The sequence below is a fragment of the Octopus sinensis genome, linkage group LG18 (assembly GCF_006345805.1).
Source record: "Octopus sinensis linkage group LG18, ASM634580v1, whole genome shotgun sequence".
NCBI classification, from domain to species: Eukaryota; Metazoa; Mollusca; class Cephalopoda; order Octopoda; family Octopodidae; genus Octopus; species Octopus sinensis.
The window spans coordinates 9,774,836-9,802,335 of NC_043014.1; the positions used below are offsets into that span (position 1 = coordinate 9,774,836).

General features: G+C 35.6%; 1 long non-coding RNA gene across 2 annotated transcripts in view; it reads right to left on the reverse strand.

The window, feature by feature from the left end:
- LOC118766900 overlaps positions 1 to 27,500 on the reverse strand; it is a 526,709-nt gene that overhangs the window by 343,629 nt on the left and 155,580 nt on the right. For both annotated transcript variants that reach the window (XR_005002809.1, XR_005002810.1), the window contains exon 2: positions 6,161 to 6,241. This is a non-coding gene — a long non-coding RNA (uncharacterized LOC118766900). The remainder of the gene's footprint in view (positions 1 to 6,160; positions 6,242 to 27,500) is intronic.

Sequence of the window (27,500 nt, forward strand, 5' to 3'; positions counted from 1 at the left end):
TAGGATAATAGGTGACAACGCCTGGCCCAGTAACAGCCCAGATCTCAACTTGTCGATTGTCTTTATGGGGCATACTTCTATCAAGGACCCATGCTTCGCCATACTCAAACGTCAACAGAAGTCCTGCATCGTGCTTGCGACACGCCAAGCCAAAACACAGAAGTTACGGCAGCTGCAAAAAAATTCCCTTTTCGTGTGGAGGCAGTAAGTGCCCAAAACGGCAGCCATATTGAGTGATTAAGGTTTGTGTAATAAATATTACGTTAAAATTATATCTGTCTACCACTATTATTTTAATATTTACACCCAGTTTTATGCATCGTAAAAATTGTCTCTATTTATTTGTAAGACCAAGTACACACAATACACAGAGGAATATAATTATATACTTACATAAACTCTATCGACCAACACCGAGATGAGAGAGTCAATATGCATTCTGAAATAGCCTAAATGATAAATTTTATTTTAATATTTAAATCGTTTTTACGTTATGTAATTAACTGTTCATGAATATAAAAAATAAGCCTGAAACAGCTGTAGGCAACCTCAGGCCATCTGTGTTATCATTAGATAACATATAGCTTGATAGATAGATAGATAGATAGATAGATAGATAGAGATAGATAGATAGATAGACAGATAGATAGATAGATAGATAGATAGATAGATAGATAGATAGATAGATAGAGGTAGATAGATAGATAGTTACCTATGCATACATATGTATATATATGCATAGGTGTATGTATGCATGTCTGTTCTGTAGTTGATCATTTATAGTCTTTCTCTGAAGGAGCTTGCTTCTAACAAAGATATAAAGCTTCATCATTGGAACATAGATAATGAAATCAATGTCAAATTTTAAACCTGAGGAAAGTTTTGCATATTTTTACTGTTCCACTTACAAATAGTGTGTGTAATGTGCGAATCAGTTGGTTTGGTGGGTTTTTTTTCTTTTTTTTCTTTTTAAATGCGAGCTCATCCAAATTGAGAGTTAGTCATATACTTAACAAAACTATGTGCTACAATTATTATCGTTATCAATGTGAGATTGTAATGCGGAAATGGAAGCTGAAGGTTTTGGTAGCAGCTGCCCATAGTTATCTTTCTCTTTGATTATCAAAGAGACATTCACATTGACAGGACAGCTGACTTCTATGATGCCATATACATTTTCTTGTCCGCCCCAAACAACAATATCCGCTGTGTTATGTTTACAATTGACATATGTCTTGATGGGAATAGTCCACCAGTATCCCTTTGGCTGGTATTTGTGAATATAATCAATGACAGAGTGGTTCTCTATATTTATTCCAGAACAGTCTTTTTCCATATGTATATATATATATATATATATATATATATATATATCACCGTCACCGTGACCGACCAGGCTATCGGATGTTGCTACATATCGCTGGTCACAATGCGCTTCGTATTGATTTAGCCTTCAAATGACGCCACCCCGCTGGCTAAGCGAGCAGGCCAATATATATATTATATATATATATATATATAATATATATATATATATATATATATATATATATATGTACATCTATGTATATATATATGTATGTATATATGTAAGCATGTATGCACGTATGTGTACATTTATGTATCTATGTATGTATACATGTATGTATTATGTATGTATGCATGTGTATGTGTGCGTGCGTGTATGCATATATGTATGTATGGTGTATGTATGTATGCATGTATAGTTGCGTATGGTACTTTAACCGTTATTTGATCAACACTTATTCGTAACTTATATATTCTTATTGTGTCCTTCTAATTTTCTCACCTTGAATAAAAATACATCAGTAATGACTTGTGGTGACCTTTTCCCCTAAGTCATTACCAAAAAAAAAAAAAAATTCATCATTTTTATTCATCACTTTTATTTGCTTCAAGAAACAAGGAAACCCGTGTAAATAACAACTCTGTATTTCTTATAAATTTTGTCAAACTGAACTAAATAATCTTTCCTTTACCTCTATTAATATTTGATTGGCAATATTCGAGCTTCATATGTTTATATTCATTAAATTTGTTTACTTTCAGAGAACAGAGAAACTATTTGCTTTTCCAGTTGCTGACACTCCCGAGAATATCTTACAAATGAGTTCATCCCGTGTATATTTGTATATATATTTTAAATGGTAATTGCTGTGTTATCCCATGGTGTCATAAAATGATTAGTAAGGGACTTGTGGGATATCCTTTCAGAATTATGAAATCATAACGTCCATAACTACTCACGTATAAGATTAGGTTATTAGCAATGTATCCTCTACAGATGGCTGATTTCAAAACTATACTGTAATACCATTTCGAGTAGAGTTTTACTCAAGTCAAAATTTATGGTAATGTGCGAAAATTCTGGTACGGTTTCCAAGGTAACACAATGTATTAAAAATTGTCAAACATTATACACCCTCTTGCTTTTTCAATGTGTTTAGAGAAAAGCCGATGATAAACAACTAAGTCATTTTTCTATATGGTCTCCTTCCTTTTCGATGCACTTGCTCCAGCGGTCCACAAGCTAGAGGATTCCTTCCAAGAAGAAGGTTTTCGTTTGCTTGTACAACCATTTGTGTAACGCTTCCGTCAAATCTTCATCCGTAGGAAATCGATGCCCTGCTAAGTGATCCAATGATATGATAGTCGGAAGGGGCAAGATTTGGGCCCTAGATAGGGTGTTCCAGCAACTCAAAATACAGTTCCTTAATGCTTTGAGCGGTTTGAGCGGCCGTCTGTGCGTGTGCATTGTGATGCAACAACAGAACTTTCTTCTCAAATAGGCTCCGGTTTTTGGTGCAAACTGTTGGTTTCAGTTTGTTGGTAGAAAAGCACTGTATCTTCTCTAGGTAGCCTTCCACGTAGCTTTGCAGTAGAGGCTCTTTTGAGTTAAAAAATATGTTCAGAATCACCTTTCCCGCGGAAGACTGATTCTTGAATTTCTTCCACGATGGCGAACCAGGATAATTCCAGTCCATACTCAGTTTTTTTGGATTATGCTTCATAATGATGGACGCACGTTTCGCTCCTGTTATTATTTTGCACAAAACTTCGCCGCCCTCATTGTTCTAGCAATCGAGTAAATGTTGGCAGACCACAAGAGGTTTGCTCTTGTGTTTTGCAGTAAGCTCTCTTGGCAGCCATCTTGGCAGCCATCGTGGATGATTTAATAGGCAGGACAATGACAAATCTGCAGATAACGAGGTACCTCACCGATGATAACTCGCTGGCTCACCAATACCATTTCACGAGCTTGCTGAATGTTCTTGTCATTTGTGGGGGTTGACAAGCGCCCTGCCCCCTCTTCGTGCGTCACGATTTTCCGGCCACTTTAAAAGATCTCGATCCATCCATACACACTTCTACGCAGTAGTGCACTGTCCCCGTATTGTGCTATACACATGCATACATGCATGAATACATACTGCATAAATACATATAAATATATATATATATATATATGCTCACTTACTTGTTTCAGTCATTTGACCGCGGCCATGTTGGAGCATCGCCTTATATTCGAACAAATCAATCCCAGGTCTTATTCTTTGTAAGCCTAGTACTTATTCTATCGGTCGCTTTTGCCGAACCGCTAAGTTACGGGGACATAAACATACCAGCAGCGGTTGTCAAGCGATGTTGGTGGAACAAGCACAGACACACATATACGCACACATACATATATATATATATATATATATATTTCGTTTTTGGATTTGGTTTGCAAGATTCTTTATATGAGTTTGTGTGTTGAAGCATATTCTGTTGTGTCTGGGGAGAGTCATTTCCTTTTTGTGCCTTATAATTTACACACTCACCGGCAAAACTTCCACTTAATTCTTATTTTTATTTTCCTAAAATTTTCGTTGCGTCTTGCAACCTAGACGACGGGCTTCTTCCGTCTACCACATCCACTCACAAGGCTTTGGTCGGCCCGAAGCTGTAGCAGAAGACACTTGCCCAAGGTGCCATATATATATATATATATATATATATATATATATATATATTTCGTTTTTGGATTTGGTTTGCAAGATTCTTTATATGAGTTTGTGTGTTGAAGCATATTCTGTTGTGTCTGGGGAGAGTCATTTCCTTTTTGTGCCTTATAATTTAACACACTCACCGGCAAAACTTCCACTTAATTCTTATTTTTATTTTCCTAAAATTTTCGTTGCGTCTTGCAACCTAGACGACGGGCTTCTTCCGTCTACCACATCCACTCACAAGGCTTTGGTCGGCCCGAAGCTGTAGCAGAAGACACTTGCCCAAGGTGCCATATATTATATATATATATATATATATATATATATATATATATATCTTTTCCTAAGCGCACGTCCTGCTTCTCATTATTTGACAACTGCTGTTGATCCCTTTAGCTCGCGGTAAGGCTGTGGTGCGGTAGAAAAGGAGGGTGGATTAAGAACCCGTCTATGATGCTTATAACTGTGGCGATTTCTTGGACTACACCTTCAAGGTGGTGCCTCAGCATAGCCACATCCAATGACTGGATAAAGTAAAATGTAATAGCTATTTGGAAAACTGGAATAATAGGTTATATGTGTCGTGTAAGTTACAGATGATAAAATCTAACGATGTCTGACTCTGAAAGAGAAACTAAACCAATTATTACTAATTGGTTTAGCAAATATACTTGTTGGTTTCTGTAGGATAATTGTAGTTAAATAAAATATAGATATATACTCAGAACATTCAGAACAATATGAAGGTCCATAGAGCTTTGACACAAGAGGCACGTCGAGGTGTCGAGGCCATTAGGATCACAGGACTTATCAATAATGGTACATAGAATATACTAATAGATACAGTGCTTATATAGAAATGTTAGATCTAATAGAATTATTCATATCAAATTTTATCCATTTTTTCCCAGCGACTGGAGATGAAAGGTAATCATTTGTCATAAAAGCTTTATTTCTCCTGAACCAAATCTAATAATAAATGCATAATGAGAACTGGATTAATTTTATATCACACGATTGAGTCAGTAGTAAATTCCACGTGAATACATTAGTGTTCAGAAACAGAATTTCCATTCGAATAGTGCTAGGCATTTAAATCGCTTAAACAGAGATATTTATTTTATCTGCATTTTATCTTTCCACAGAGAGACAGAGAACAAATTAAAGAATTTTAAAAGAAAAGAAACGTATATCTAATATATGTAAGAATTCAAAGCACAATCAGTCAACATAATTGATGAATATAAAATGATACTGTCTTAATTGAATTTGAAATTCTTATGGCAGATGAAATTATTCCTTGCTTCGCAAAGAAATACACTCCACACATGAATCATTTCAGCAGCTATGACAAACAAGATTAGAAAATTAATATGCGCGAGTATATATATGTATATATATATATAATATATATATATATAATATATATATATATACAAATATACATATATACATATATACATATATACAAATATACATATATATATATATACACAATATACAAATATACATATATAATATATATACATATATATATACATATATATATATTATATATATATATATATATACATACACACACATATATACACATACATACGTGTCTGTGTGTGTCTGTGTGTGTCTGTGTTTGCGTATGATTGTGTGTTTGCGTGTCACTCTCTAATTATATATATATACATATATATATATATATATATATATATATATAATATATATATATATGTGTGTGTGTGTGTGTGTGTGTTGCTAATCATACGATGTATAAAATATAAAATAAGCAATGGAGAACGATACTACTTTCAGCACATGCGATTTAATGAATATAGAAACCAGTGTCTGTTGATGTATATTAATCCAAATAATTTTCTCATAAAAATCTCAACGCTTTTTGATGAATTGACCGCTAATTGATAGGTTCTCTAATTCCTATTACACCGTTGACTGTATTGCCGACCGTTTAGATGCCTTGTTAAAATAAATTTATCATAAATTATGGAAATAAATGAAAAAATGTTCAGTGGAATAGATACATCAACCGGAACATACCGACGAAGCAGCATACGAATACGGACACAGTTACATACAAAACTATCTGATGTTCGTTAGTTATTGATTTTTATATGATAGCATGAAGTGTTACTTACAATTTTCACTTTAAAGATGTCTATTCATTGATTTATCCATGTTGCAATGACGGCTACACACGAAGAGTGCCCCGCTGTTGTCTGTGAAAATAAAAGAAGAGAGAAAGGGGAACTTAAAAAATTTCGAATCGTTATGCATTTCGGGATTTCAAAATTATCCATGTATATACAGGCAGCTGAAGAAACGAAAGCACACCGCAATTACTACATCTGTTAGCGGTTAAATATGTGAAATCGTAAGCCATGGCTTAAAACTCTTGTTGTGTGATAAATCAAGGCGGGAGAGTCGATTGTTTGCGCTAAGTATGAAAGATTAAGTATGCTGCATGATTCATATCTTGAATCACTGAGTGTAGGCCCTCCCTATTACTTCGGTATACCTTGAAGCGACACGGCGATTAGCCTCCCAGAAGAAATAGTTGATTGTCTCTATAGAAACCATTTCTTGGTGCAGTCAGGCAAGATTATTTCAGCAATTGTAACTGACCCAAGCTGTTAACTCTTGAAATGGATGGCTCAGAATAAATTGTGGCACTCTTGGCAAGATCCTTTCGAGCCGAGGCCAGGGGTCGGTGGCGAGAAAGGTGAAAGAAAAAATAGAAAAACTCGCGAGCGTGCGCGGATGGCACGTGCGAGGAGATCGTCCTGGCTGCGTGAGCAAAGGCGTGTAGGCGCACGGTTGCGACGACGGCTAGGCGCAGGCGAGGAAGAAACCGAACTTTCGATGGCGAGAGGACGAACGAACGGAACGGCAGCGGGCGAGCGAGCGAAGCTGCCGAGGCGTGAGGCATAGAACGACATCGACAGCAAGGGCGATGGCGCTCACATGTCGTGTATTTCTCCATGAGGTATCGAACGTATTGTTAATATATTTTAACTATAACTGCAAATTTCATACTAATGTCCTCGTTTGAATCCATGTCTAGGTAAATTCTAGCGAATACTGATAATATTATTTTATACACCGCCGATAGTTGTTGTTGACAAATAACGGCAGTAATTTTATTCAGCTGAATACACGTCATTGATTGGTTGGAATTACCGAAATACGAGAACTCTACCACGAAATAACTTCCAAAATTCAGAATGTTTTCAACTACGCCAAGAGTAAAAGATATTTCATGTGACACATTTTATCAGTACACGAAGTTTGAAAGTGTTTAGTTATAAAAAATTATATTTTAAATCTGTCGGTCAAAAGGTAAAGATCCCATACTTTTACTGAACTTCTATTGTGCTTATAAATAGAAGTAGTGGAATCATTGATATACTGTAGGGCAGACATTCTCTCTCCAGGACCAAAGCCATTCACCAATACGATATTTGGAGGTTTCTCAACTCCGAACGGGAATTGATAACTAAGCAAGAAGTTAATTTATCTTCAAATAATAATAAACTTTCTTGGAGTCGGAGCAGTTGCGTCGCCAGTAAGCAACACTGCATTATATTTCCACGTCAGTAAAATCAAGGCTATATATAAGTAAACACAAACACATACATACATACAATAAAGCTTTTCAGAATTATAGGTATAAAGGTCGTCTGATTGCTGGAAAGTCGTTGCTAAATGGCGAAGTAGCTATGAAACCTAAAAAGAAGTAACCCGATCTTCGTTAGAGGGCGTGTAAGTTTTGACTTTGTTGTCAGTTCATGTTACTTAATGGTTACGGTACTTATGTATTCTACTTAAAAGGCGGCGAGCTGGCAGAATCGTTAGCACGCCGGGCGAAATGCTCAGCAGTATTTCGTCTGCCGCTACGTTCGAAGTTCAAATTCCGCCGAGGTCGACTTTGCCTTTCATACTTTCGAGGTCGATAAATTAAATACCAGTTACGCACCGATGTAATTGACTTAATACCTTTGTCTGTCCTTGTTTGTTCTCTCTGTGTTTAGCACCTTGAAGGCAATAAACAAATAAGTACTTATATGACTGTTGCGCCTCGGTAAACGACTTTCAGTGGCAAAAGAAACACAGCACATCATTTTAGTGTTCTTTTATTCCTTTCAACAGAACTTCCAGTAAAATTACTCGAATCTGTAAAATTCTATGAAATTCTTAAAACTTAAATTCTGATTGACAATTTTGCATTCGATAAAACATAATTCTTTTTTCTTTTATTTTTCTCCTGAAACGTCAACTTGTAGTCAGTATCGAGTCTTTGACCATTATGATAATTCGCTTGTAATGCTGCTATTAAAAATCAATTTCCCTGCTAAGCACATTGACTCCAGTGGTATAAAGTGATAAACTTTGTGGTACAGCTTATTCTTAGCGGTCGTGACCGATAATATTTACAGGTATTAGAATATGTAGATGAAGCAACGAGTGAAAAGATGAAGTGTATTACATCATATAAGTGTGTGCTTATTTCTTGCAACAGCAGTTCTGTACAATATCTCGAATCGATAAAATGTCAGACAGCATACTTTGATGTATTTCTTCAAAAAACTTTTTATCAACTGCGTCAAAATATTTCATATCGGTCGCTTTTTTGTTTTCGCTTCAAACGTACAGAAGAGATAAAATAGCTACTGGGATATTTTTTAGGGATTTTAAAGAAGACAAATATCTCATGCAAGTTACATTTGTTTTTCTAGCAACGCACAATCACCAGTGAAAAGCTAATACATGTTCGTGCGTAAGTTTATGTATATACGTTTTTATTCCGAACCAAAGTGGTGCGTCATCTAGTCGCAAACTACACCGGACACTTTAGACGAATTTATGCTTGCAATTAAAACCACCTTCTTATATAAAAAATGCATAATACCATAATGTATATTTGTAAATACAGACAACGTATTTGTGAATGCTGAGGGCGGGCAGGCATAAACATTAGCACGATGGGCGAGATGCGTTGCCGTATTTCGTCTGCCGCTACGTTCTGAGTTCATATTCCGCCGAGGTCGACTTTGCCTTTCATCCTTTCGGGGTCGATAAATTAATTACCAGTTGCGCACTGGGGTCGATATAATCGGCTTAATCCGTTTGACTGTCCTTGGTTGTACCCTCTGTGTTTAGCCCCTTGTGCGTAGTAAAGAAATATATATATTCTACTTAATCTTTCATACAAATATATATTCTACGATACTTGCAATATTCTATTTCTGTCTACTATTACATTTTGTGTAGTGTTCTCAGTATTAGATGACTCAATGTAAGAACAGGTAGAAAGATTAGGCTGACACTAAACCGGTTTTGCAGTTTTTTTTCTCTTTGACAACATTCAATAGTTTAAGATTCTTTTTCATAATTAGAATTCGTAAAAACTACTTCAAAGTTTGATTGACACTTGTTATTTGATAAAAACATTTTCTTGATATTTTCCCTCTTAAAACATCAACTTTCAGTTACTATCAGCACTTTGATCATGACGATAATTCTCTTGGAAAGTTGTTATTAAAAAATCGATTTTGCATCTAACCAGATTGAACCCAATCGTCTGAAGTCATTTACATTCTGCAACAGCTCAATTTCAGTGGTCATGACCGATTATATTTGAAGATATTGAACTGTGTTAAAGCTATTCAGTAAGGTAACGAAAGAGTAAGATCAACTACAATCCTTAAAATTACACAATACAATCTACGAAACGAAAGGATATATTTTTTAAAACATCGTGCTATAAGGTGCAATACCCGGAAGAAATATGGAATGATTTCGGTAGGAATTCCTTTGATCAGTAAGCCTGTTTAATGGGATGTGACCTGCTGCTAAATTATGAAAACCAAGAACAATGGATTTAATCACGATACAGGCGGAAATGCAGTGATCTATTGTAAGGATAAGCTTCACCAGATAATTGGTAGTTATTTGTTATTCACAAGGCTTAGATCCCAAAAGAGATATCAGTGCAATGATTCGGTTTATGAATGAAACAATCGATATATAATTATCGTATTGGCACTGATGTCTTTATGCTTGAATCTAAGGGATTTCTATATCAAGGAAAGTGGTAATGTGATATTATTTTATTTATGCCGTTACCAAAGACAGCAACAGGATGCTTGGATTGTAGAAAGAGAAGGACGAGTCACTACAGTGAAATACTTAAAAGTACTTGCTTTAATTTCAAGATTCAATGAAATATCTCTATGTATATATATCTATATATATAAAACTGTAGTTGTGTGAGTGTCTGTCCCCTTCGATTTAGATTCCTAACTACTCCCACATTTTGCGGTGTAGTTTAACCAAATTCAGGTATCTTATAGTCGTGATTCATATCGAGCCCGTCTGGGTATTAGCGCGCGTCTACGATCAGTCTACGATTTAAAAAATAATTTAACATCATTTTTTATTCCATTTTAATGCATAATTTTTCGTGTGTCGATGGCGGCGGAGTTGGCGTCCATGGTCACGCCTGCACCTGTTTGCTTCTCCCCCTTCTTCCCTCCCTCGTGAAGCTGTGGGGAAGGGAGTGTAAGGAAATCAACGTCGTAAAGCGTGGTCAAGGAGACCAGCGTTCTTTTAGAATAACGACTTCATGGCTTGAAGACACCAAAACAGAAATGGCTAAGAAAGCCCGAATTGGCATCTATAAGTAACTCTCTAAAATGCTTATATAGTTATTTCCCTTACAAACCCGAGCAACGCCGGGCGATACTGCTAGTATATATATATATATATAGGAGAGTTTACGAAAAAAAAAAGACGACGACAGATGGTGTACAAAACAAACAGATGTATTAGTATAACGCTCAGGAATAGAAAAAGTCTTTTACATTTCGAGCCTACGTTCTTCTAGAGAAAGGGGGACAAAGAAAAAACAAGGAGAGAAAAAAATGTGTGTAGTGGCTAAAGATCTATCATGGCGTCTATGTGTATATATATACATATAGTAATGGTAAGACAACAAAAGAATGAAAGAGATCTCGATATTATGTAAATAGAGAAATTTATCTGTAAAATAATATGTGACAATTATTCGGTTGCTATAAGATTCCGAGTTTTGGACGTCGAGGCGGAAACCTGCATCGGTATCTCTTCAGTTATCGAAGCAATCAAAGAGGGAGAAAGATAGGTTGGTAGCAATGACAAGGGTTAAGCAGTGATACGTAGTTCTCGTTGAAGAGGAATTGAAATGGCGGTGGGGAAAGGAATTCGAAGTATGGAGCGGGCGTAGCAGGAGGTAAAGAATGAGGGTCTAGTTGGGAAGAAAGACAGTCGATATATATATAATGCAAAGAGTATCGATACACACACACATACACATACACGCATAGGAGTGGCTGTGTGGTAAGTAGCTTGTTTACTAACCACATGGTTCCGGGTTCAGTCCAAGTGTCTTCTACTATAGCCTCGGGCCGTCCAAAGCCTTGTGAGTGGATTTGGTAGACGGAAATTGAAAGAAGCCCGTCGTATATATGTATATATATATATATATATATATATATATATATATATGCGTGTGTGTGTTTGTGTGAGTGTATTTGTCCCCCTAGCATTGCTTGACAACCGATGCTGGTGTGTTTACGTCCCCGTTACTTAGCGGTTCGGCAAAAGAGACCGATAGAATAAGTACTGGGCTTACAAAAGAATAAGTCCCGGGGTCGAGTTACTCTATTAAAGGCGGTGCTCCAGCATGGCCGCAGTCAAATGACTGAAACAAGAAAAAGAGTAAAAGAGTATATATATATATATATATATATATATATATATATATATCTATATATATATATATATATATACCAGAGTAAGCACATAAATGTGAAACAAGTTGGGTAAAATGGTACTCGAATACTGAAGGTAGAGTAATATCTTTGTGATGCCTTACAGCTTAATAATATATACAGAGAGAGAGAGAGAGAGAGAGAGAGAAGGGAGAGAGAGGGAGGGGGAGAGATGGCGGGAGGGGAGCGAGACAGGGAGAAGGAGGGAGAGAAGAGTGGGTATAAGTAGAAGGGAAAGTTACTAGGACGGTTAGAGGTGAACTTTACCGCTCGTCTTTTCCGTTTATATGGAAACATTTCCATTCAATTGAATCATGTCAAAATATTGATGGATTAATTGAATCACTGACAATTAAAATTAAATTATTTCGATTTGAAACTTTGGTCTGTGAACATATCGTAATTTTCTGACAGTTATTTAAACAATGTCCAGTGCTTTGCATGGACACTAGTTTAGTACCAGTGAGGTAACGCAATTGAAAATGATATCTTCATACACTTATCTATCATTCTTTTAGTTACCATGAAGACGGGAACCTCTTTCTTTACTACCCACAAGGGGCTAAACACAGAGGGGAAAAACAAGGATAGACAAACAGATTTAGTCGATTACAACGACTCCAGTGCGTAACTGGTACTTAATTTATCGACCCCGAAAGTATGAAAGGCAAAGTCGACCTCGGCGGAATTTGAACTCAGAACGTAACGGCAGACGAAATATGGCCACGCATTTCGCCCGGCGTGCTAACGTTTCTGCCAGCCCGCCGCCTTACTGAAGACGGGAACCTCCTATTCCCAGTGGGCCAATTGTGCGCCTGGACACAAACCCAGCTGTCTTTACAATCCCATACACACATATACATGTATACATTTTGTTGGTTGTTGGCCCTTGATTGCTCTTCCGCTCTTGAGGGCTACCGCTGCATGGTTGGGTCGTCAGTGATTAAAATGGCAAACCCATATTACATGTTTCTATTTTAGCTTCAATTATTTCTATTATACATTATTTACATTTGACAGGTATTTGTCCTCACCTTGTATTAACAACAAAGAAAATGAGGACAAATATCCGTCAAATGTAGATAATGTAACTAGTTCTTCATCTCTTTAATACAGAACTGTATTTCTATCATGTTCTGTTTCTTTTTTTTTTTTGGTTTTTTTTTCTTTTATCAGCTCTGATAAATTCATTCGTTGTAGATCGATACTGCGAATATCAGCAATTTATCAGGATTGGTTCAACCAATTATATTCATTTCATATAAACTTTTTAGCATTGTAATAATGAGCGAAATCAATATTAATCATATTGGCTGGAACATACGAAAGGCATTCAGAGCTACTGAGACTTTTTATCTAGGCTAGGCATTTATAATTATTGTAATTCAAGTATAAAGTATCGTTACTCTACATCTAACAAGTAGCCTGCCAATATTTGCTATTCCAGATCGAAGGATACGGTCGCAAGAGACTTTTGACAGGGCTTAGGAGACAGAGCTTAGGAGTACTTGTCGCAGTTCTATCCTGGTAATAAACAGCTTGATACAGGAGGGCATCAAAAGTGATCCTCAACCATGCGTAAAATCCACACCTTGCTCCTTTTGACGTTTGGTCGTTCCCCAAGCTGAATGAGAAGCTCGCAGGTAATCATTTTGAAGGTATTGAGAAGACGAAGGAAGGTGTGACAATCAAGCCTTCCCTTTCGAAGACGTACATCGAACCTTCGAGAAATGACTGAAGTTCTACGGGTGGATGGAGTCAGGGGATCTTACTTTCTTAGAGATTAGAGTTTTGTACTTACTCTTTTACTCTTTTACTTGTTTCAGTAATTTGACTGTGGCCATGCTGGAGCACCGCATTTAGTCGAGCACGTCGATCCCAGGAATTATTCTTTGTAAACCTAGTACTTATTCAATCGCTGTCTTTTGCCGAACTGCTAAGTTACGAGGACGTAAACACACCAGCATCGGTTGTTAAATAATGTTGGGAGGGGGACAAACATAGACACACAAATACATACACATGTATATATATATATACATATATACGACGGGCTTCTTTCAGTTTCCTTCTACCAGATCCACTCACGAGGCTTTGGTGGGCCCGAAGCTATAGTAGAAGACACTTGCCCAAGGTGCCACGCAATGGGATTGAACCCGAAACCATGTGGTTCGTAAGCAAGCTACTTACCACACACCCACTCCTACTTGTTTGAAGTAAATAAATATCTCTCCTGAAAACCTGTCAAAATTTCTGGAATATATTTCGTATAATATAATCAATGCAAAATATTCTTCTTTGTATATATACACGTAGTCATTGGTTCTGTCCATAATTATTTATGTACATATATCTAAATTCCTTTGCTATGTGCCAAAGGGTTCATAGATATTTCACCGTCTTTAAAGATGAACGATGAGTATTGAAAATAATTGTTCCACATAGTCAAATGCTTAACATTCGATTATTCATGAAGTGAATATTGAAGAAACGCATACATATCAACTTGCATACAATATTACGCACATATATATGATAAATCGCTAGCCACGACCCATTCTTTATTTTCTCTCCTTGTTTCTTTCTGTGTTCCTTTCTGTTTAAGAGCGTAGGCTCGAAACGTTAAAGACTTTTTCACTTCTCGAGGGTTATACTAATACGTTTGTTTGTTGCCTACACCACCTGCCATCGTCATTTTTTTGTTTGTGAATTCTCCCTATATATATATATATATATATATATATATATATATGGAGAATATATATATATATATATATATGTTTCATAGTATTTTTCCGATGGCCGGATAACTGAAGAGAAGGCGGCGTGGATTTCCACCTCGACATTCGAATCTCAGAGTTTTATCATGGCTACAGAATAATTGCCTCATAGTATATTTACAGCTATATATAATATATATATATATATATATATATATATATATATATATACATATATATATATATATATACATATATAATTATATAAATGTATGTATAGACAAGCATGCATACATACATATATACATACATATATGTGTCTGTGTGTGCCTATGCATCTGTGTGTGGGTGTGTAGGTATGTCTATATATATGGATGGACAGATAGATGAATTGCTGGACGGACGGGTAGATGTACAGAGGTTTCTTTTTATGAATACTACTGCATATGAATAACGTGAGTGAAAATTAGTTTAATGCCAAATGATAATAGCATATATGTATATACATGTGTGTGAGTGAACGCAAATGTGTGTGTGTGTGTGTGCTTGTGAGTGTGCGTATATATGTTTACTCTTTTACTCTTTCTCTCTTTTCTTGTTTCAGTCATTTGACTGCGGCCATGCTGGAGCACCGCCTTTAATCGAGCAACTCGATCCGGGACTTATTCTTTTGTAAGCCCAGTACTTATTCTATCAGTGTCTTTTTCCGAACCGCTAAGTAACGGGGACATAAACACACCAGCATCGGTTGTCAAGCAATGCTACGGGGACAAACACAGACACACAAACACACACACGCATATATATATACTAGCAGTATCGCCCGGCGTTGTTCAGGTTTGTAAGGGAAATAACTATAAAGCATTTTTAGAGAGTTATAGCCAAAAAATAGCAAAAGAATGGGGGGGAAATTATGGTAAATTTTTTTTGAGAGTTAAAAATGTCGAGACAGTCTGTGGTTTGTGTTTCTGATTCTCGACCCCATTTCGAATTTATCGATTTTTTCAGAACTGGGGGAACTTTTCAAAATTTTCGCTGCGTTAGTTTTGAATTATGACATTGGGCTATGTGTGTGTCAAGTTTCATCAGAATCGGTTGAAAGCCGTAGTCAGGGTGAGGGTACAACCTAACAGACACACAGACACGCAGACAGACAAACTGCCGTTTATATATAGAGGGATACATATATACGACAGGCTTCTTTCAGTTTCCGTCTACCAAATCCACTCACTAGGCTTTGGTCGGCCCGAGGCTACAGTAGAAGACACTTACCCAAGGTGCCACGCAGTGGGATTGAACCCGGAACCATGTGATTGCTAAACAAGCTACTTACCACACAGCCACTCTACATTGACATATATTTACAGTGTCAACACTGCCTCTCAAAAAAAATAACGAAATTTTTTTTGATACTACTAATGAATTAACACAAAGTTTTGTCTTACGCTTAAAACAAATGTGATTAACACATTCATAGAGTAACTTACATACAATTGTGTATGTTCGTGCTTGAAGGTTTGTATCTGTTGCAACGTTGTTTAAATCATTGAAGAACTTTGGCATTGAGGGTTGGGCGAATCAATACAATCCCTTTAGCGTTCAGTTACTTCGTTTTCTACAAATCCTGGCAATGTGTGTGTGTGTATATATATATATAGATATATATGCATATATATATGTGTGCATATATATATGTATATATATATACATATATATGTACATACATGCTTATATATGTACATATATGCATATATCTATATATCTATACATATATATATGTATATATGCATACGAATACATATGTATATATATATATATATATATATATATAAGTACATACGCACAAACACGTATATATATATACACGTATATATCCAAATATATACATACATATATACATATATCATATTGTATTATATTACATGATATTACATGATATTATATATATTTTATATATATATATTATATATATATATATATGTATATTATCTGCTGGCCTACATTGTCCTTTCTGGAGACGATAAAATGTGCATTGCTGTCGATATCCATGAATGCTCTCCGTTCTGAAATTGTAGCATTTTGTGGCCATTAACATTATTACTGTCGCCGATCTAATTTATTAGTTCCGCTTCAGAATTTCTGTTGCTACTTTTAGGATTGTTATATTATTGCGATTATTACAGTTGATTTCGATTCTTATATTACTCTTTTCTTTTATTTTTGTTATTGTTTTGTTGTCATTTTTATTGACATGAAGAATCAACATGTCAAAAGAATACCATTCATTCAATAATCCGCAGATATACTAATTTCATTATTGGAATTGTACTGGCAATTTTTGCATATAAAGAATATCACTTTGTGATATGGTTGAGAGCGATATAAAACTTATATAATGGCATTGCTTTCGAAAAGGCAAACTATTGTGCATGAAGTCTTTTTTTTTTTTTGTAAGCCAGACCAGTTTAATTCACTCAGAAATCTATGCCCATTGATTACTTTCAATATTTGCTTTTGTTTGTATGACCAGCTGACCAAACCATTAGACTGCCGGACAAAATACTCTGTAACATGTCGCCTACCTTTCCGGTCTCAGTTCAAATTCCGCCCTGTTCGATTTGACATTTTACCCTTTCGGGATCGATACAATAAATACCTATTTCTTTAATACCCACAAGGGGCTAAACACAGAGGGGACAAAGAAGGACAGACAAACGAATTAAGTCGATTACATCGACCCCAGTGCGTATCTGGTACTTAATTTATCGACCCCGAAAGGATGAAAGGCAAAGTCGACTTCAGCGGAATTTGAACTCAGAACGTAACGACGGGCGAAATACCGCCAAGCATTTCGCCCGGCGTGCTAACGATTCTGCCAGCTCGCCGCCTTGGATCGATACAATACATACCATTTGCGAACTGGCTGTCGATGTAGTCGGCTTATTCCTTTCCCAAAACGTGTTGGCCACGTGCCAGTTTTTTTCCTAAACCAATATTAACACTTGATAAGGCGGTGAGATAGCAAATTCGTTAGCATGCCGAGCAAATTGCTTAGCGATATTTCGTCCGTTTATACATTCTGAGTTCAAATTCAGCCGAGACCAATCTTATCTTTCAACACTTCGAGTCGATAAAATAAGCACCAGTTAAGTACTGAGGGCGATGTAATTGACTAACCCCATCTCCCAAACTGGCTGGCCATGCCCCAAAATTTGAAACCAGTATTAGCATAAGTTGAAGCCTCTGCTATTTCCTCTCAATATTTTTTGTATATTCACCTGTAACGGTATCAGTGAACCGGAAATATTATTTTCCAAATTTGGCAGGGCCCAGCTGATTTCGGAGAGGGACTGAGTTGATTAAATCAACCTCACTGTTCAACTGGTATTTATTTTATCGCCTCTAAAATGATGAACGGCAAAGTGAACACAGGCAGAATTTTGAATCAGAAAGCAAAAACGAACGAAATGCCGCTAAGCATTTCGCCCGGGGTACTAACGATTCTGCGAGCTTGCAACGTTAATGAAATCAGAAATCTTCGTTTCAAATTGTGTCACAAGGCCAGCAAGATCAGGTAAGACGGTAGGTCGATTATATCAACCACAGAGCTTCAACTAGTACTTATTTCACTCCGAATTGATGGAAGTCCAAGTCGACCTCGTCGAAAATTTAAACTAAGAACGTGAAGACGGAAAAAATGCCGCTTATTATTTCGCTCAGCACAATAACGGTTCTACCAGCTGCCATCGTGAAGACAGAAATATTAACCGTAAGCTATTGGTAATTACACAAAATTTATAATATAAAATAAACAGTACAGATATCAATTGTCAGTCTAAAATATGAAGCTAAATTATTCAATAGTGAGTGATGGCTGTGGGTGTTTTTGTATTTATAACGTGTTCAACGACTAGATTTCTTTATATCCTCAACCATTCATTTTGTTTTTCTCCCTTTTTTTTCTCTCTAATCACAGTGGATGCATTCATTGTTGTTCATGTATTTGTCAATGCTGCAACTTTAGTTGCTTTTCAGTTAAATTTTATCTCCGTTTCGCTTTTTGTAGGATTCTGCTGTTCTCGCTTTCTCTTGCTTTGTATGTTAATTTTGCGAAAGTACTTTTGTTGGTGTTCGCCAAGTCGTAAAATGTATCTTAGAATCACGCTCAGAACTAGAATACGACGTCAATTCAATTAACGTGCTTTAAACCATACGGATTCAATTGGAATATGTTCCTTTAGATTTTCTGTTAATCATTGTTGCTTTTAGTATTATTACTCTAGAATAGCTAAACAAAGAAATTATATTTGGTTAAAAGTTAACCTAATGAAATGGGTAGTTACAGAATCATCTAGTTTAAGCTGTAAGCATCCTGCTTTTATTTTCACTCTGGATCTTAAATGACAAATCAATAGCGAGAGAGTTTGACATTGAGATAGTAACAGAAACTATACAAAAGCAACACCTTTCAATATTTCGTTGTTATATCACACTTCTGGTAAATTCAACAATTATTGTTCAACCAAATATTATCTAAGACTGATGTAAAGAATTCCGATTGAAGAAAACATGGTTTATTAGATTGTGGACACTCCTTTCACGAGTGCAGAACCCTGCCATGTTCTCAGTTATATCTCACTTTTCTTTTATCGCTGAACAGAACCTTTTTACTTTCTCTTCACAAACTTGTACTTATACAGAATTGCGATACAGTTTACAAGTATTTAAGAAAAAGTAGAGCATCGTATATACTCTTTTACTTGTTTCAGTCATTTGACTTCGCCCATGCTGGAGCACCGCCTTTAGTCGAGCAAATCGACCCAGGACTTATTCTTTGTAAGCCTAGTACTATCGGTCTCTTTTCCCGAACCGTTAAGTTACGGGTACGTAAACTCACCAGCATCGGTTGTCAAGCGATGTTGGGGGGACAAACACAGACAAATACACAAACACACACATATATATATATATATATATATACGTATACATGTATACGACGGGCTTCCTTCAGTTTCCGTCTACCAAATCCACTCACAAGGCCATACTCACGAGGCTATAGTAGAACACACTTGCCCAAGGTACCACGCATTGGGACTGAACCCGGAACCATGTGGTTGGTAAGCAAGCTACTTACCACAAAGCCACTCCTGCGCCTATATATATATATATATATATATATATATATATATGTTTAAGTAGTTGAATGAATTATCCTAGTATGGATAATTCGGTTAACCGATACCCGGGTAGCAAATTTACGTCAGAAAGCACTGTTGAAGCTACATGCCAAGGGCAGAAATCACGTGCTTTCTTGTGGAAATTTGTGTTTTTTTACTAAAGATAAATGAAAGGATGGAGTCGAACGACGATTTAACAAAATTCCTTTATTCTCGACACATGTTTCGAAGACTTCATATTCTTAATTCCGAAGGAATAAAGGGTGCACGGCATAATGCACCCTTTATTCCTTCGGAATTAAGAATATGCAGTCTTCGAAACATGTGTCGAGAATAAAGGAATTTTGTTAAATCGTCGTTCGATCCATTCTTTCATTTATCTATCTATCTATATATATATATTTTTTTTTTTTGAGAGAGAAATATGTACAAAATAAGGTTTGATAGTCAATATCGTCACGGATACCTTTACTGTTGCTACATTGACCTAGCCAAATTAAACCTTGGAACACAAATATTTTAATTTATGGCCAAATTATTCAACGTGTGTCTTTTTCTAACGTGGAGATTTGAGCGGATATTTTTTGAGGTTCCTTTCTTAGCAGCAGTTTCTAATAACATTGTGCTGTAAATGGCAGCACGCTCAGCAAGTGTGTGGAAGCACTCCGTCCGTTACGACGATGAGGGTTCCGGTTGATCCGATCAACGGAACAGCCTGCTCGTGAAATTAACGTGTAAGTGGCTGAGCACTCCACAGACACGTGCACCCTTAACGGGGATATCCAGCGTGACACAGAGAGTGACAAGGCCGGCCCTTTGAAATACAGGTACAACAGAAACAGGAAGTAAGAGTGAGAGAAAGTCGTGGTGAAAGAGTACAGCAGGGACCACCACCATCCCCTGCCGGAGCCTCGTGGGGCTTTAGGTGTTTTCGCTCAATAAACGCTCACAATGCCCGGTCTGGGAATCGAAACCGCGATCCTACGACCGCGAGTCCGCTGCCCTAACCACTGGGCCATTGCGTCTCCACGCTCCGCAAGATATTATATTTATCAATATTCGCAGTCATAGCGGTGTAGGTAAAAAGCTGGATTTCCAACAAAATCGTTTCAGGTTCATTCTCACAGCGCTGCAACTTCAACAAGTGTCTTCTACTATATTTCCAGGTCTAACAACGCTCTTTTACTGAATTTGATAGGGATAAACTGCAGGGAAGCATTCTCTGTGTGTATATGTGTGTGTGCATGTTTTTGCGTAGCTGTATGTCTGTCCCTGTGTCTGTATTCGTTCCATCCCAACTAGTACCAAAATTATAAAGGAAAACCAAACATGTAGGCGCAGGAGTGGCTGTGTGGTAAGTAGCTTGCTAACCAACCACATGGTTCCGGGTTCAGTCCCACTGCGTGGCATCTTGGGCAAGTGTCTTCTGCTATAGCCCCGGGCCGACCAATGTCTTGTGAGTGGATTTGGTAGACGGAAACTGAAAGAAGCCTGTCGTATATATGTATATATATATGTGTGTGTGTGTGTTTCTGTGCCTGTGTTTGTACCCCTAGCATTGCTTGACAACCGATGCTGGTGTGTTTACGTCCCCGTCACTTAGCGGCTCGGCAAAAAGAGACCGATAGAATAAGTACTGGGCTTACAAAAGAATAAGTCCCGGGGTCGATTTGCTCGACTAAAGGCGGTGACTGAAACAAGTATAAGAGTAAAGAGTAAAAGAGTATGTAGAGATAATATTCTTGACAGACTCCCTTCTAGGCGGTGCGACAGTATGGTCGTATTCCAATGACTGAACGAAGTAAAACAAGATGAAATTAAATGCATTTCTACCGCAAAATGGCTTCAGTATAAATAACTTAATTTCTCCGATCACACTAACTTTACACCATTGAAGTTACCCTTCCGGTTTTCGCGTCTTGCTTTAATAGAATATCTAGCGTGCATGTATATGGCATGAATTGGTATTCAGTTCAGAAAACATTATAGATTACAGACATCAGCTATAAACCGCTGGTCTGCCATGACCGAAATTTGTAATTACTATTGATAGATGACTTGACTTCATAGGAAGAACGTGTGTGTGTGTGTATATATATATATATTATATATATATATATATATATATATGTATGCATATATATATATATACACATGCATACATACATACATACATACATATACACATACATATATATACATACATATATATACACATATATATACACACATATATACACACACACACATATATATATATATATACACATATGTATATATACATATATATACACATTTTTACATATATATATATATATATACATACATGCATATATGCATGTTTATATATACATGTATGTGTATATACACTCATATATATATATAATATATATATATATATATATACATAATACCTACATTATATAATATATATATATATATATATATGAATGTATATATATATATATACATAATACCTACATCCATATATATATATATATATATATATATATATGAATGTATATATATATATATATATACATAATACCTACATACATACATATATATATATATATATATATATATGTATGTATATATATATATATATTCATAATACCTACATATATATATATGAATGTATATATATATATATATATTCATAATACCTACATATATATATATATATATATGAATGTATAATATATACATAATACCTACATACATATATATATATATATATATATATATATAATATATATATATAATATATGAATGTATATATATTCTTAGACTCCGCCGTTACGACGACGAGGGTCCCAGCTGATACGATCAACGGAACAGCTTGCTCGTGAAATTAACGTGCAAATGGCTGAGCATTCCACAGACACGTGTACCCATAACGTAGTTCTCGGGGATAATCAGCGTGACAACAGAGAGTGACAAGGCTGACCCTTTGAAATACAAGTACAACTCATTTTTGCCAGCTGAGTGGACTGGAGCAACGTGAAATAAAGTGTCTTGCTCAAGGACACAACGCGTCGCCGAGAATCGAACTCACAACCCTACGATCATGAGCCGAATGCCCTAACCACTAAGCCACGCGCCCTCACTGATTTATATATATATATATATATAGATATATACACATAATACCTACATACATATATATATATATATGAATGTATGTATATATATATATATTCATAATACCTACATATATATATATGAATGTATATATATATATATATATATATATTCATAATACCTATATATAATATATATATATATATATATATATATATAGATATGAATGTAATATATATACATTACTAATATACAATATATATATATATATATATAATATATATATATATATATAAATATTCGCAATGTACATAAGTATACACAGCTACACAGCGGAAGTGCATATCGATAAAAGTTTTACAATATTTCATTTTCTCTGAATATCATACTGAGTTAGTTCAAAGCGAAGATTGAAAGCCTTGCTATTCATCCTTTACCCTGGAATTAAAGAAACAGCCACCTATAATATACAAGGGTCGATTCAATGGCCTATCCAACTTCACTGCAAAAATTTCTCTTTGACTTGTAAAAGTCAATCAATATTCTACGCTGTAGTTTTCCGATCTAATCAATATAGCTCGTAGATTTAAGCCCCAGTGTTTAAATTCTCCGTAGAAACAACACTCTGCTATATCTTAACCAATAATTATGACAGCCGATGTATTCTTTTGATTTCCTGACTTTCGTTTGAGTTTTTCAGTTATTGGTTAACCGAGACACCGACTTAATAATATTTTCTTCTGCTTTAAGTTACGAACTGCGATTATGATGGAGAAGTTTATTCATAGGAATTATTTGATCCCATTGCACTTAGTGCATATTTCTGTTTGTTACTTAGTTTAACGATCACTAATTTGTAGAACCGGTACCTTACCTTTCGAAAGAAGTAAAAACCAGTCATCTCAAATACTACTATGCACAAATATAAGTGCGTGAGCACACAAAGCGACGCATACTCATTCACACATATATAATTATAATGCATATATTTATATATATACATACACCTATATCTATATTTACTTACTTATATATGTGTGTTTGTATGAGTGTATATGTGTGTGTGTGTATGTATGTATTCTCATGCATATAGTTGCATATCTACACATACTCATGTATATTTAAATGATAAACTTCTGGAAAGTTTCACAGATTTTTACAGTTCCATTGATGGATGTGGATCTGTAGTCTCCCAAATAGCGTTATCCTTTCTAGTTTTCAGGAGCTTATGTATGTATTATGAATGTGTGTGTATGTACGCGTGTGTGTGTGTGTGTGGATAGATAGATAGATAGATAGATAGATAGATAGATAGATAGATAGATAGATAGATAGATGGATGGATGTTTTACGATAACTTTGTTCAAGGTGTAGACATCTGCCTAATTAGAAGTTTGGCCTAATTGTAATACAGTGTAAAACAGTATTACAAGTACCTACGTAAGTGACCGACATTCAGCAATCCACTGTGGATCCACCGACTCCTTCTTACACACTTGAAGCACTTAATAATTCTTAATAATTTCATATCATGTGATGTTACAATAGAAACTATAGTGACGATAAAATTCAGAACAAATTTCAATTAAGCTCTAATTTCATTCTAAAATTAGGAAACGGCTTAAATTAATACAGTTTCATCACAAGTGCAGAGGATTAATCATTTTAATTACATTGAAACGTGTCAGTGAGAGATGTGACAGCAGAAAATAAAACTCGAATGAATGACGACGCAGTTGCTTTTTGGAAAGTCGTCGTCTTATTTCATTTTTAATTTAACTTTCACAAAGGCTCCACAACTTCAAGTTAACGTGTTCAAAACGCTCTTTGATTTCCTGCAGCGCACTTAATCAGCATGGTAGCTCTAACTCTGTGGCAAGTACTGCAGTTTCATTTTCGATGCGGAAAATAATATTTAACTCTCACAAAGGCTGTACAACTTCAGGTTAACGTGTTCAAAATGCTCTTTGATTTCCTGCAGCGCACCTAATCAGCGTGGTAGCTCTAACTCTTTTGCAAGTACTACGGTTTCATTTTCGATGTGTTGTTCTGCTGCTTTCATTAATATATTGACTTTTGCAATTAGATTGGGGTTCTCTTATCTCTTTCAAATTTTCCTTCTTAACATCTTGCACTCACTCAACACTGGTCGACTCAAAAGCGTCAATAATAACTGCTGCAACTATTTCTTGTTCATTGAATTAAAAACAAAAAAAGAATCATGTTTCTGGTCATTTCTTCAAAACAGCTACTGTTGTCAATGATTTCATCCTGAGGTAATACTATCTATAACATTTTCTCATAAGCTATTTTTCCAAAAGTCCCTGATAAATTGATTGTTGCATTTTTCATTTTCTTCGACGTCCTAGAAGAAAGGAAGCCGTCCCTGATATTATAAATTACACACTGACCTATGGCTTGGAAAATGGAAGCCGTGTGTGGGGAAGTGTTTCATGATATTACGTGTGGCCTGGAACATTATCAATCATCGATTCTATTCTTGATCCAAGGCTATGCTTTCTTTTTTACAATATTTATTTACTGACATAAGCACAGTGTGAAAAGTTCACTTGATATTGGCTTTGCTCTTCATCTGCAAATGACAAGTATATACATTTATAAAAATGCCTGCAGAGGTTGTCGTGATATTCTAAATGATAAGCAAGCATTAGCTGCATCGTTTATACTTTTACTGACAAGTGAAAATATAAAACAGTATTTTCCAGCCTTGAAGCTTGAAACATTACGAGGAAGATGAAACGGTGAGTTGGTTTTCTTTTCTAAGTAAAGCGTGTTCAAATACGAAAAAAAAAAAAAAAACTGAGAACAAACTAATAAGGATAGTTGCTTTGTTCGATGGTTTCGTTAAGCAGCCGGAGAAGATTTTGGATGACCCAAGTGTCCGACCTTGCAGTGTCACAAGACAGCAGGGTGCTTAGAATCTCTCAAACCAAATTCTACCTCTGAAAGTTTCTATATTATATCTATTGTCATTAAAGATGCATTCAGGATTCCATTTCAAGTGAGTTGTTTAAGAGCTATGTTGCATTGAATGTCCAGGTCCAGCTCTGTGTATGTGTGTATGTGTGTGAGTTTTTGTGTATTTGTATCGGCGTTTCGCCCCAACACTTTGTGAGCAACCAGTACTGTTTTGTTCACGTCTTTCTAACTTAGCAGTCCAGTAAAAGGAACCGATATAATAACTTCTGAAGTTAAAAGGCTTTAAAATAACTACTAAAACAGATATGTTGGTCTAAACCAGGTGTGGGAGGAACTTTTTAGTGCGGCAGACAAAAATTTCAAAAGAAAAATATCCGCGGGCGGATCAAAGTCCTGACTCTTGTATCTGTGTATATATCTATATATAATTCAATATACATTAATAAAGATAAATATAATGTATTAAGTAACATGTTCATTAACGCCACCAGTGATTTTTGGACGTTCATATTACTTATGAGGTATTCTATATTTTTCAGAAAAATTTTAATTTTAGAGAAATCTTTACAGTCAAATACAGACCGAATTTAATTTTGAAAAATTACATTAATACCTAAATAGTATTATGCGTAAATTACATATTTAAACAAATTTATCCTAGTGATAATTTTATTAAATCTAATTAAATTTAAGATTTGGCTTTGTTTAGTGAGAAACATGAAACTACCTTTTTTTTCTTTTTCTGCAAGTTTAGGAATATCACGTCATTGAAGAAACTGCTATCTTTTATCTAAGGTTTTCGCTAGTAAGTCTGGTACGAAGATGAATGGTTGCATAATTCAATTTGGTAAAAAAAAAACTGCTCTCATTGATAAGCTGTCGAAAATCGTGATACTGGTTTCAAGGCATTTTTTTATGTACAGTAGGGATTTCTAAGGATTGATGTGTTTGTAGAAATCCAATAAATACAGATTACTATATTTCTATTTTATTAAGTTATCCGACTGCAAATCAATTAATTCTAATTGTAAGGAACCGGGTGCTTCCTCAGGACACGCATCAAAATATGTTTCGAAAACACGTTGTTCGATTTTATCTTGTATTTCGTGAAATCTACTTTCAAATTTCTTTAAAAGACTTTCACACTCGTCAGAATATTCTTTCGTTGATTCAGGATTCTGTTTGCTGAACTTCAGAAAATGTGTGAAGCACTTTCTTTTCAGTTCTGTGACAAATAAATGAAGCATCGGTTCAAAGCTTTTGATAAGGGAAAGCAAAGTGATTACTAGCTGATTGGAGCGTTGTAAGTTCCAAGTTCAAATTATTTATATATCTACTAACATTTCTAAATCACATTGAAACTTTTTATCTTTCAGTTCTATAACAGGAATACCTTCAATATCCATACAAATTTCCATTTCTTCCTTCAGTTCATAAAATAGTTTAAGCATTTGGGCTTTATTTGACCACTTCATTTCACAATGGTTCTATAAATCCCCATATTCGGCTTCAAGATCTTTCAAAAATTCTTTCCATATTGTTCAACCCTTTGCTTTTTATCAAATTAACGGCCTTAGTTACAACTTTCATTATATTGCCCATCTTGAGAGATTTTACGCATAAACTTTCCGTATGAATAAAGCAGTAACACTCAATGTTGCCGGATCCAAAATACGGTTCTTAAATTCATTCTTTATCAGAGCTAGGAACCCTTTTTCACGACTCACTATCGATGGAGCGCCATCC